Source organism: Plectrocnemia conspersa, unplaced genomic scaffold (assembly GCF_051122295.1).
Source record: "Plectrocnemia conspersa isolate PC_06_02 unplaced genomic scaffold, ASM5112229v1 ptg000004l, whole genome shotgun sequence".
Lineage (NCBI taxonomy): Eukaryota > Metazoa > Arthropoda > Insecta > Trichoptera > Polycentropodidae > Plectrocnemia > Plectrocnemia conspersa.
In genome coordinates this window covers 13,238,761-13,252,270 of record NW_028277168.1, presented here as the reverse complement: position 1 = coordinate 13,252,270, position 13,510 = coordinate 13,238,761, and the positions used below count along the sequence as shown (strand labels likewise).

Genomic DNA, 13,510 nt, shown 5'->3' with positions numbered 1-13,510 from the left:
TTTTACAACAATGGAAAAGCGATCTCGTAACCAAACAATTGCGTTATTAGTTATAAATATTTTACGGACCACGGTCTCGAAACGTAAATCACTCATAAGTGCCGATAAACAACTACTATTTGATTGGAAATGATGCGTGTTAGAATACGTTCCACCTTTCTTATAATACTATTGTTTTTAACCCTTTGTTCTACAGCATTATAAAATATATAACACTTGGACATTAGAGACGCGGTAAGAGAGGCACCAGTAAAGACGCGGTGAAAGACGCAGAATATAAACGAAGAAAGACGCCACACGACACAACACGACAGACCACAGCTGCTCCATGAAATCATAGCCAACAATAATACAACTCCGCCCGCCAGAAAAAAAACGATTTTCAAGACCCGCATTTTTAACTCCACCGCCTGATAGCGGCAACTGTTACAAGCTTTATCCTTAAAACCCAAAAATGTTAGTAATAAAAATAGATATATTATTATTTAAAATATTATTTTTTATATAATATTCCTAATGTATTTTTTACATACAACGTATTAATAAAATACTGTTATTCAACTGCTTATTATAATAAGTAGTATTATATAATATATATATATATATACATATATAGAGTTGTATGACAAAGATCAGAATATAAGAGGTACATTGATCTCACGGAGAGTGCGACAGAGTTACACGAGAAGTGCATCTTGAATGCCATTCCCTCGGGGTTTTTCCTTAGTAATTTTGGTAAGAGAACTTTTGTATATATTTTTTTAAAAGAAAAGTAAAATAGAATGCGCTCTTTGTGTATTGTATATATTTATATCTTATTCTATAAAATATATTTTAAATTAAAAAATGATCTGCCGTGACCAGGATTCGAACCTGGGTTACTACGGCCACAACGTAGGGTCCTAACCACTAGACGATCACGGCTAACAAAGCAGGTGACCAGTAAACTGAATTGTTATTATATATTCCACAATAAATGACTTTCACTCTAATTTTATTAAAGTACAATTTAATCTGAATCACTGCCATCTAACAACTAGCATTATAACATATTACTTTATCGACGTTACCAAATCTAGATTTACATTTTTTAATATAATTTTTTTTTTTTAATCTTTTCAAAATGGAATATTTGCCGATATATAGATCTGATTTCACATTAACATTATGTAAATTTTAATCTTAGGTAAATCGCTTTATAAAGAAGTCTTCAATAAAAAGCAAGTGCTTTCGGAGAGCTCAGAGCACGAGGGGTTATTGCGTTATTAAAATTGGTATTCCGCTTATGAGGGCTTTGATTATATGGGAGTTTTATGTTTATATGGGAAATATCTTATACTATGCGCATAAGAAAAAAAGATTTTTCATATAAATCGACAGAAAGCGATATATATTTTTTTCATCAAAGATTTATGTATATTAAAAAATATAAAATTTTATCGAAACATATAAATAGCAGTAATAGGGTAGCCCGTCAGAGATAATGTGAAATGTTCTTTATTTTTATTATTTTTTGCTCTCTAAACGAACATAATTATTTTTTTCCTTTCAGCACAGCGTTTGCAAATAGTTGATTCAAATAAATATAATAACTGCTAAGAGGAGGATCAGAAATGCTTAAAAAAATGGGATCTTGCTTTTGTTATAATAATTCTGCAAACACAGGTATATAATAATGACAAGCTCGCACTTTTTAAAACATTATAAGTAAAACTTGTAAAAACTATTAAAAAAAATACTTAATAATAAATTATTTAATTAACAAAAGGTAAGAAGTCGTTTTAATAATCATGAAATTGTCACATAAGATACATAATATATGCTTAGAAAAAACATTGAATGCAATATGCGATTAAACTATTGATAAATAAAATATGCATCTATTTAAAGCCAAAGACGTAATATAAGAAAAAAACTTAAATTGAAAACGATTTTTTATTATTTATTGTATTCAAGTATTAGTTTTATTGAAAATTATTAAATGATTGTAGTAATTTTAAAATATATGTATCGTAATTTTTTTTATTTTTTAATCCACAAAGTAATCATACCAATAAAACTATATTTGTTATAAAAAACTATTTCTATTACAAAAGTAGTCATTTTAACATTAGTTCTGAAATCTATTTTCTTAATTTATTTTTAATAGTAATTTGGTTTCAAATGTACTAATATATACTATATTTATCCAAAGATACGTCTTTAATCACTTACGGCAAGTTTTGTTAAACCAACAGCATGGGTTTTGTGCCGACCCTTTTTTTACACTGTTTTAGTGAACAAAGGGTACTGCCCATTTTTTCAGCAAAACGGTAACAAAATCTCTAGATGCGCGAATTCAAATAAGCATTGTATATAATAATTTTTTAAAGTCCTTTAACTATTTTTGTCATGAATTATTAATAATAAAAATTGTCGGAACTCGATTGCTCAGATGATTAAACTCAGTTATAATTTATTTGAGCGATAGAAGACAGTTTGTAACCAATATCGTCCGATTGTCGTAAGAGTATTTCACCCACTCGGAGGTTCCTTAAGGTTTTAGCCTGGGCCATCTGATTTTTTCAATAATTAATATTGACATAAATATGGCATTTACAAATCCCCAAATAACAAATTACTCCCGATTAATTAAAAAAAGTTAAGAAAAGGCTCCTTTATAATATGATATTTGGTTATTATCCGCTCTTGTAACCAAGCACCTTTATTTTAGAAGCGTTAGGATACGATTCACTGAGTTCTCGTAAAAAGTTGTATATCACTAAGCATTTCCCTAAATCACTTAAGGGTGCTGTCGACAATCAATGTCTTAGAGAATCACAATCACGTTAAAATGGTTAAAATTAAATTTAAATAAATAAATAGTAAAATAAAGTTGTTTTAATTGGGATAATATGATATGATTTGATATTTCATGAACTATTTTGCAAATCTGCGTATAGATCCTGAAAGTTTAGCTATATTTTACTACTGAATGCACAAATTTAAAAAATATATTACATATTTTTGCATTAATTTTTTCAAATTGAAAATAATAAAAATACTAATATATTTTTTTATATTATTAAACTAATATTTTTAATAACACTAAATTATTATGATCTTATTTGTTATTAGTAAAAATACTTGATTTAATCAATGACTAAACGAATCATTAGACAACCTAAGTTTAATCTTGAAGAAAAATAAAGATTAAGCAGCTTTGACAAAGCGTAAAATTGCGTTTGGCGTTCTGCCGCCGAAATTGACAAAAACGGTCGGATATTAGTTTGAGAGATGGCTAAACGCTGATAAATCGAATAAATCGGCAAAAGGGTAACACGGGTACTTTTTTCCGGACGAAGAGAAATCGGAAGGGTTGTACGCAATGGATCAGTGGTCAATCGGTAGCCGGGCCCTCTTTGTTTGGCCGGTGCCTGGGTTCAATAGGGAATACCTTAATCTATTGATAGAATTGACATCCATTAGGCGGTCCATTGTTAAGGTCCAAAAGGTTCCTCCGTTCGAGCTCCATCCATTATAATATGGCGTGGAGCGGACGTCTGACTTATCAGAGGGTATTATTGTACTTGGATAAATGTGTGGTGTTAATGTGGTGTGACGGGCCGCATTTATTAGCCGCAGACTTACGGCCCCATCACCTGGTCCCGGGCTTTTCATAATGAGAATTAATTTTTGTAATGTATGTGTAGAGCGTAATATAATGAAATATTGATGTAGATATAGCTTATAATCCGGGGTAGGATTACTGCGGACCTGTCTGTCGGGTATGAAGCAAAATAATTAAGTAACTCGGGGTGAACGAAAGAGAATATTAGTTTTTTTACCGTGCAAATTTTTTGTATTAAAATTATTTCAATTCATTGTATCATGAAATTTTCTTATTCATAAATCTTAGCTTGTGAGACAATTTTTCACTATAATACAATTTAACAAAGATTTGACCGTTTGTTCAATTTACTACGGACTTTTTTCTAATATTTTATTAGATTATAATAGAAACAATTTAATTTCGAACATAGCAATTTTATATTTTGCCTACACAGCTTATTTTAATAAAGGAGAAAATTCGTAGCAATTGCGTCGTTAATTGGATTTTTAACGTTCACTTTTTCGGCTAGGCAGGTCGGCAAAGTAGAAATTAGCGTGTTGCGGCCCTGGGCAATTTGCATAACTCATTCAAAAGATAAAATTACCCGCCGCGCTCAAAAAAGCACCCACTCCCAGACTAAAAATTCCCTAAAGATTTTTTGCCATATTTTTTGCGCTCGTTTTGTTTTTATTTTGTAATCCAAAGCCATCCTTTAGCGCTGGCTAGAGTGAGTTGTTAGCGTTTATAAATTATTTGAACGGCGGTGCAGTTACAGTCGAGTTTGTTTATTCCCCGGCGCATGAAAAAGGGCATTAGTCGCAAGTGTCCAATGCATTTCGTACGAGTTTTGAAATAAACGTGCACGTATACGGTTTAAATGAAGAGTTAAGTTTTTATTTTAACTGTATAATATTTTTTTATTGACGATAACTGAGAACGACGCTCGATCTTAGTCAAAAATTATAATTCTGAGGCAAAGTGCATGATTCTCTAGCTTTTGTTACAAATTTCAATAGTTCTCTCGCATTCGAAATTTTCTTTGGGTCCTATACTGTGTTAAGTTATATATTTAAAACAAATTAAAACCATTAAAAAATGATTATTTAAACGGCAAAATATTTTCGATTGAATTTTATTTAATCAATATGCATATCCATAGCTCCGGTACCTTCATTCAAATCAAAGCGTGTCATATCGGAAGGCACTTATTCGCATTTGGACTCACTCATTAATTTGAGTGTTTTCAACCATGGCTGAGCATGAAAGCGTTTTTCTGTCAGCGCAGCAGTAAAAAAGCTAGCCGTCATGTTTATTGACCCGCTCGCCCTCCCTCCATCAACTACATAAACCCAAATTACTTACATTTTGCGTAACGAAAGAGAAAAAATATATGACGGTGGATACGTGCAAATAACTCAGGTTTATGTGACGTTTAATTTAATTAACCTCCGCGCTCACTTTATCTTTCCTGTGCTCTTTAAGTTGCCTTTTATCATGCGCCCGCTTCGTCTCGAACGCTCTGTCATTTAGGACGCATTAAAGTACGCACGTAGAGTGAAAGCTGGGGTAGAAAATAATATCAAAAAATAAAACGGTCAACAACCATAAAAGTTAATAAAAAAAGTTGCATATAAAATTTATCTAATTAGATTAAATTGAATGTATTATATAAGTGAAACATAACATTGATATTGTCCAACTGTATGTTTTAATATATAATTATTACATTGAAAAAAACTGATAATATCTAAACGTTTTACTAAGGAGTATATGGTCAATTCATTTTTTTAATGTAATAGTTTGTTACAATATTAAAAATACATACAATAAAATTATGTACAAATAACTTATATAAAGCATTTTTTTAGTTTCCATTTAAGAAAATTAAAAGATTAACAGACTTTTTCTACCACGTCAAATCTTTTTTTAAATAAACGTTTAGCACAAGAATAAAAACACATTAAGTTAAAATTTCTGGTATATAACTAGTTTTTAGTTAACATGAGAAATTTAAAATAAACAAATAAGACTTATAGTATAGTAATAAAAACATAAGATAATTGAGAAAAATACTCAAATTAATCATTTAAATTAATAAGACTATTAATAACTCTTTACTATAAGCATATTAAGATACATAGGTATTTTTATTTTCTGTTTATGTTATATATTATATATGCTTAGTTAAAAAAAATTGATGTAAAAATTAGCTATTAGGCTAAATAAATTAATAAAATAATAATAATAATAATTTAAGTAAGAAATGGTAAATTCGCGCATATTTGCGATCAAGTGCCGCACAAACCATCTGCCAATAAAGTGTTTATGTTTACATAATAGCGGTTTTTCGAATGTCTATTTTGCTAAAATTCCAGTCGCCTATGTGGCAAACAAACATTTACTTGAGACTAGCTTAGTAATTCCCTGAAGTTAAAAAAATGTGTTAAAATATAATACGCGAAACAACGATTTAATATATTTTTTAAAATCCATAGATCCTAATCGCCATTGTTTGAATTATGACACGCTAATTTAGTTCGAAATTTATACTCCTGATGAACATGCAGCAAATAAATAAAACACGAGAGCAATAGTCCCTGACTGCAATTGTTCGTGAGAGCAACAGTCCCTGAGTCCAATTGTCCGTGAAAGCAATTGTCGTAGGAGCAATTGTCACCGAACCGATTTTGGCATATTTTTTAATTTTTAGTTTATAATTTCCCTTCCAAGTTTTTAACGGTGAAATATTCGCGTTTTTATTTTCCATAAGTCAGCTGGATTTTTGAGCTTACACGGTCGATTTAATGACATCAATTATTATAAATTTATTTCGACTTAAACCCTTCGTTAAAATTAATAACTTAAAAAATGTCAATTCTGTTGCTTCTGAAAATATACAAATTTTAAGAAATAATAATTAAATATATAAAAAAATTGAAAAAAGAATATCTATATAAAAATAATAGTATAGATACAAATTTGTATAACTCAGATGTATATGATAAATTTTATTCACAAAAATGTTTGAAACTATGATCAAAGTCTTTTTATCAAAATCAAAAAGGCAAATATTATATTTTATCAACAGGATGTAACACGTACTACGCTTTCCTCTTAAAAATATATAATATAAACTCTCGCGTTCGTCGACTTTAACAATTTTACCCCTCGAATTAAACTATAAAAAAGCACTCTGGAACAATTCACCGACGGGGCGGAAAGCGCGAAAATTTCGTACCGAACGAGTGTTGCCATATGCGAAAATCGTAAGTGGATTACGTGTACGTCGCCGGCGTAATATGGTTCGCGGCGGATAATATTTTCGCGGCGAGTTCAACGGTTTTTCAGCGTAAACATTATTGTATACGTATAAACATAGTATAACTAAGTACTACGTACAAGTGCCGTTGATACGAAATTGAATATTCCCGTATAAACAATGTCAGGATACTAGCGCGGGGCCATCTACTAGGAAGACAACCCTATTATGGTGGATAAATTTAATATTGTGGAGCGCACCGCGTGCAATTCCGACCTCTTCTTCTTCTTCCGCTTGGCGATGCTGTAAGTAAATTGTACTGCAATTTGTTCATATATATACACAAACATACAACTACAGTCGAATAAGATGTTCGATTATATGTTGATGTTTTTATTGTTCATTGAATCTAATTTAAACTCCGATGCGATACTATTTTGGTTTTCTACAATAATTGTTTTACTTAATTGCTATATGAATATACAAGAGATATTAAAAGTACAGATACAAGTTGAATAATATATATTGAATTAATCTTTGGTACTGAATTATTTAGTCTCTACAGTACTGAATTATTTAGTCTTTTTATAATCCTATTATTTATGATACAATAAAACATATTTTTGGTACAATCAATTTTTATGAACTAACGTTTCAATAGCAAAATCAATTTTATTGGGAATTAAAGGAAATAAACACCAGAGTTCTACAACATTTTTTGAGAAGTCTTTCTCTTTTTTAAAAAAAAAACTTTAAATTGTTCTGCTTTTTAATAAAAATTAAGTTAATTAGATAGTTTTAGACATTGATATTATAGGGAAGGGTCAAAATATTAAAAATATAAGACTATAAATTTATTCGAATTAAAAATTTTAAAAATTGTAACACAATGGCTTAATTTAAATTCTTTTAAACATAAAAATATTTCCTATGGAAAATCTTTTAAAAAAAATTATTAAGGGATCAAGAAATATTTGCTATTATATATAGTGATTTTTGTTGTGTTTTTTTTTTGGTAAATTTTCAATTTGATAGTAAATTTTTAAGACGAAAAATTTTCATAAAGCAAATGTAAAATTTTTGTGCTAAAGAGCAAAATAAAAAAATATTTACAAATAAGCTATTAATTTATCTGGTCACAAATCAAAAATATTGAAAGAATTTAGACCATATTTCTGAAAAGTGCTTAAAAAAATATGGTTTCTGCAATTATATATATTTGTTATTTAAAATATAGAAATGGTTTTAGAAAGTTTAATCTTTTGTAAACGATTAACATTGTAAATATTGTATAATACGTTACTATTATGCTTCAATTTATATTCCAGCATAAAAAATATTAAAAATATTTATTTTATTAAAAAAACCTTGGCACGAAAGATTTATTCATTATTTTTCTTACAAATATTTACATGTTTAAAAAATTATCTATGGTACTATAAACTTATTAAAGTATTATTGATGCAAATTTAATTTAAGCAATATATTTGATTTTATTTAAAATCAAATATATTGCTTAAATACAATTTTAAAGTACCATAGATCATTTTTAAAATATATAAATATTTGTAAGAAAAATAATCAATAAATTCTTCTTTCGTGCCAAGTTTTTTTATTTGCCACATACTACAGCGTTTCCAATCTTGTTATAAAATTTTTAACTTTATTACACGACGGAAAACATTTTTTCCTGATTATGAAATCTTATTATTCTTGCTACCCGTTCCCGACCCCTCTTCGGTCTGTATTATTTTCCAGCCCGGTGTTGCCAGACGTCTACTTTGCCCCGTTCTTTTCCCCGCGAAGATAGCAATGTATAGTTTTATCACGTCTGGTGTTTTTCCCCTTCCGTCCCCTTTTCTTGACTAAAAATTTGCAAAGAAAATGAGATTTCATTTAACGAAAAACCATTCTAACTGCACGTCGAATACATGGTGCCGCAAAATAACGTTTTATTCATTAGTTGATCGGGCTTAAGTATATCAGATAAATAACGAGTGAACTATTTTTTAAGGGTGGCATAATAAGGTTATATTTAAAATGTTTTTATACAATAAATATTGCGCTGCAATAATAAAAAAAATTGGAGAGTGATAAAATATATAAATGTCTCAAATGGTCACTAAATCACGTTTGCCGAAAAAGCTGTGCTTTATTTGACCGCGCCTTTAGCGTGTTCAACACTTTTTTAAAACAATTTTCAAGTTTAATTTTTTACATGCGCTATAAATAGATATATTGATCGAATATTAGTCTATTATATTTTAAAATATTGCAACATATAAAAAATATATACATAGATAATAAGAAATGTATTTGTTCACCAGTGACATAACTAGTTCAATTATACATGTTAGATAATTCCCAAAAATACCTGTTGATTAATAATCAAAGATTTTAAAATGCCTGCAGTTCTACAAGCCTTTTATTTTACGCATATTTTACCATATTTATACAATATGACATTAAAAAAAGTTAAGCGAGCATCATAAAATAATTAAATATTATCTAAATTAAAATAAAACAAATCTATAATTAATTTTTATCCTGTTTTCCTTAAAAAAAATTTAAAGCTAATATTGTTAAATAAAATTTAACTTAATGCCCAAGATGGCCTTAGCTCAAAAACTGTGAGAAGATATATGACGTTGTATATAAGTATTTTTTTTATTACAGACTTCTACCATTCCACCAAATATTTGTTTGCGTTTTTTCTGATATTTTTTTTTCTATATTCAGCGATGTTTTTCGAAAATTTCGCAAAATAATACCTATATAGGTGTATCAAAAATTTATTAGACATAATAGTTAGGTTATTTTGTTGTTCGTAAAATAAATTAAAAATGAAAGCATTTCTGGCAAATATTTTATAAATATCTAGTCGAAATCTGTATTCTAATCGATTTAAAAGAGAAGCTACAGGATAATATAATCAATATATAGATCAGTAATTAGAGAAGAAAAGTACAACATAAATTTAACCGAAAAGTAAGTAAAAGTTGTTATTACTAGAACTTTTATTACAACTGAAGAAATGTCGATTTTACAGTTCTTATAAAAGGAAAGAGAAACCAACTATTTAATATATATTGTATTTTTTTCAAAAAGGTATTGGAAAATTTTTTAACGAATCATATAAATATATAAATAAATTACCCCTCTTCTTTTTGAATATTATTATTTTACTATTTTTACATTATTTTTTTAAAACAATACTATGCTTTTATATATATATAATTATTTGACTAAATATTTGCACCGTAGGTTAACATAGTTAAATGATCATTGAATATGTGCTTAATGTTATTGTTAGGATATAAATAAATAATCGTAATATTACAACGTCACTCATTCATAGTATCTTTCTCCATTTTTACGTTACATTAAATATATTCTTAGAAGTACATTCATATTGAAATCAAAAATGCCAAAATAAAACAACGTGCGTCTGGTAGAATTTGGAAACGCCCGAACGTGCGCATTATACATATTTTTATTTCAGGTATGCGCGAATCATCAGGTAAATCACGTCTGACAACGTCTGAAAATGGCATATTTTCCCATCTTCATGCCTTAGTGAGCCTCTGTGTAAGTCACAAGAGTGCGTGTCTTGAATCAAGCTTTTTGTTGCCTACGTGATGTTTTGAATTGAATACATAAATCATATGATTCCCACACGGGCAGCAAACCGTGTTATGTGCATTCTCAGTGCTTTTTTGCTACCGCTTCATATTTTTTTCTCTTTTTCTGGTTTCGGGTCCATGACGAATATTCGCGTTTGGCAAGTGCGACATCGTTCTCATTTCCTTTCGTTATTCTTTCACTTTTATTTTGATGCGTTAAGATACCAAGAGACGGAAAAAGCTTGAATAAAATGTGAGTCTTAAATATTGATAATTGAATATTTAAATTTTTTACCATGTTAAAATTTTTATATTTAACATGTTAATAATTTTTAACATGTTAAAATTTTTAACATGGTAATAATTTTTACTATTTTAAATAATAGCAAAATCCTAATGTTTTTAATGCGTACAAATTTTTAATTAAAAATAATTTATTTGATTGGCATCTAAAAGTAAAAATAAAAGCTTTTGTATATTTTTATTGCTATATTAAATATATTTAATGGTAAAATCAATTTATGTAGTTGCAATAAAAACTTGATAGCATAGCTTAATAACTAAATATTCATTATATACATTGTGTACACAAATTATCTATCCAGAGTAGTCAATACATCAATTGCGAAAATCGTGCTATGAATTCGAAAATAGAACTGTATTATTATGAACATATAACTCCAATATTTTAACATTTAATAAAAAATATAAGTAATAATATGACAATTCTATGTATTATATATTTAGAACATAGGCAAAATTAATTGAAAAATTAATGATTTGAATAATTGCTTAAATAACTGAGATTGTGCTTAAGTAAAATAAAATAGAGCATGGCTATACAATCCACGTATGAATATTGCTTAAAATGAAATATTTCGTAAGATTTAAAAAAAAAATTTTTTTTTTAGCATTGCCTCTATATTATCTTAATAAAACTATTTAAATTTAAAGGCTAAATACACGAAAGAAAAGCGTTTTCTAAAATAAAGCTACAGACTATTTTACGTTGCAATAACAACTACTTGGAAAAGAAGTTTCTTAATTATTGTTAAAGCAGTAGCAGAAATAATTTGTCCTAAAAACAAACAAATATTTCTAATTCTTATTTCATAGCTTTGGATGAAAGCACTAATTTAAGATATACGGCACAATTTCATTCGAGGAATCGACAATAAATTTAATATTACCGATGAACTGACTTCCCAGGTTTCACTAAAGGGCATAAGCAAGATTTCTCCCAAATTATAAACATTACTCCATTAGCATGTTTTAGTTATTTTCGTATTTATATTTTTTATGTTGTCCAAAATAGTACCAAGGCAGTCTTAATTTCGCTCTATGTCGGGTTGTGAGCGATTTTTAAAACAACAAATACTATTTATTTGTCGTTCTGGTATTATTTTAATAAATTATGAATGTATCCTTGTTAATTTTTATTTATCAAAATGACAACAATATTTAAAAGCTTTCTATATTTCCTGACACATCAAATTTAATGATTGCTCGTGAACTTTTATATATGAATATTCTCCTATAAGGCTTATCGGGTTTTAGCGTTAATTGATGAAATATGCAAAGCCATGGTTTTAAAGCGAGAGTTGAATATTTTTTCTCATAAATTGCTCGTGCTTACACTTTTACGTCCGCGCCCGGTTGACTGGTAATTAAAATTGCTCTTTGATTACGTTTTAATGCCCCATCAAAGCACTGGCTCAGCAATCGCAGAGCTTTGAATTTTAATTAAATCCAGATTAAAACTATTTAAGAATAAAAGTTTCTTCTCCGGGGCTTACTCAAAATCGCGCCATTTCTTCGGTTTATTGCCGACTGCCATAAGTTTTCCATCCGCCGATTATTTAATAAGAAAAACTCGTGGATTAAATGAATACGAGAGAGAAATAAACAGACGGACAATTAAAATATAATACAAAAGTAAATGAAAATTAAATTGTTCATAAAGAAACAGTGTACAAAAGCGACGTCCTTTCAAACAAAGCTTCGCTTTGCTGCTGCACCACAATAAAGATGAAAGCAAAGGGCAAAAATTGAGACAATTTAATCAGAGTAGTTTAAGATTTTATCGACGTATAAGTGCATATTGTCGTAAAAGGAACAATGGCAGCTCCCTGCTGTTTATCAGCGAAACAATAGAGTTCCACTCGGACGATTTACAGCGGGTAGATTATTTTCTACGTCGTCAATAAACGAACATATGCGTATATGGTAGATATACAATATGAGGCTTAGTTTTATTTTTTTTAATTCTCACATAATACTCTTGAGAACATGACGTATTTAAACGACATAATAGAGACGTAAGTACTATGGTGTTTTTTTAACTAAAATATCCGTGAGTTGTAGGCTTCTTTACGAGCCGAGGAGGCATTAAAGCACGTACTCATAATGAGACCGTTGGGAGAAATGTTTTTACATTAACCTTTTGCAAGGTATCGTCATGAATATTATGACGAATTAAGTGTGAAATATTATTTTTTAAATAGGTAACACGGAAAAAATGTAAAAATTTTCTTGTAAAAATTTAATTTAAATATTTAATAACATTAAGCATCAATGTTTTAAAGATATTTAACTTTATTTAAATAAATGTATTGTTTTTACCACAGATTTTATTAAATATTTATTAAAAATTATTTAATCATTTTCAGAATAATTTTTTTATATAAATATATATATATATATATATATATATATATATATATATATATATATATATATATATATATATATATATATATATATATATATATATATATATATATATATATATATATATATATATATATATATATATATATATATATATATATATATATATAAATATAAATTTAAATTTTCAAAAAAAAAACATTTTTTTTGTAAAAATAATTGTTTATGACTTTTACTGGCAATTATTATATCACTTTGCCGTTAATTGGGTCATATCCTCGTGTCTCCTTGACATTAATATATTTTTATATTATGTATTTTACTTATTTTATTAATATATTTTAAATCATTGTTCTATTTAAAGAA

General features: G+C 28.1%; 1 protein-coding gene and 1 non-coding gene across 3 annotated transcripts in view; both read right to left on the bottom strand.

The window, feature by feature from the left end:
* Positions 1-13,510, bottom strand: part of Tsp2A (tetraspanin 2A) — a 192,751-nt gene that overhangs the window by 68,300 nt on the left and 110,941 nt on the right. The window lies entirely within an intron of this gene.
* Positions 853-924, bottom strand: TRNAH-GUG (transfer RNA histidin (anticodon GUG)). Its single transcript has one exon. It is a non-coding gene; the product is annotated as a tRNA-His (tRNA).